The sequence below is a fragment of the Ctenocephalides felis genome, unplaced genomic scaffold (genome assembly GCF_003426905.1).
Source record: "Ctenocephalides felis isolate EL2017-DRISC unplaced genomic scaffold, ASM342690v1 CF-g0.4_SCAFFOLD_01170, whole genome shotgun sequence".
Classification (NCBI taxonomy): domain Eukaryota; kingdom Metazoa; phylum Arthropoda; class Insecta; order Siphonaptera; family Pulicidae; genus Ctenocephalides; species Ctenocephalides felis.
Genome location: NW_020537324.1, coordinates 35,398,943 through 35,400,024, shown reverse-complemented (window position 1 = coordinate 35,400,024; position 1,082 = coordinate 35,398,943).

Genomic DNA, 1,082 nt, shown 5'->3' with positions numbered 1-1,082 from the left:
AATAAATAAACTAGCTGTAAGTGGAATTCTGTCTTAAGGCAATTAAGGCATCGTGCCTTAAGGCAAGTTGCTGGAACTTCCCGTGCCAACAATTATTATTTTTTTAAAAACGATTAACATTTTTGAAAAAAATTTCACTTCGAAAAAATAAGATTTTTTAGAAATTTTAAATCGGGACAAAAATTACTTTTTTTGAAAAAAAAAATTTTTTTAAAAAAAAAATTTTTAAACAATTTTTTTTATAAAAATTTTTTTTGGAAAAAATGTTATCTTCATTTTGATATATTTTGGAAGATCTGAACTTTTTTTCAAAGCAATCGTACTGCTTTAACTGCATAGAGACGAAATATAGAAGCGCGTAAGCGCCGCGTCGCTGTCTAACGGAAAAACAATAGTACGGACCCATAGGAATGTAACAAAAAACTTAAACTTATTGTTAAAATCTCAATAAAATATCTGATAATTTGATATGCATATGTCTAATGTCTAATGATTATTGTTGACCGCCAAATGTTATTTTTTTAGTTTTTTTACTAGATCTCCGAAACCGCTTAGACCTATCTTCATGAAAATTTGATCAAATCTTCATCTTATTAATACAAGTAAAATGTTTTTGAACTATACAAATCGGACGCTCCGTGCTCTTAAAAACTGAGTTACCGTTTTTGGCACTTTTGCCCCGTATCTCCGGAACGGCTAGAATGTTTTTTGAATTATTCAAATTGCTTCATCCGTGTTCCCGAAATCGTCGACGAAAATTTGTATCCGAACACACACACATGCACGCACACACACACACACATACATCAATTTCTCCAAGGTATGCCAACATATTCAGAAACCATACCAGATATATAAAAATTTTCTTTCGATTTTTTTGCGATTACTTACCCTATGGAAAATTAATTATAAATAAATCAATTTATCATCTCCAGAACTTTAACAATCGTCATTTCATTTCGAATCAAATTCCAAAAAAAAAAAAATAGTTGCCAAATTTACCCACAAATTGAAAAAGTGCTCCCGCATAGTCACAGTCTAAACGCATTTGCAATAATTCTGTGCGACATTTTCACTTATAC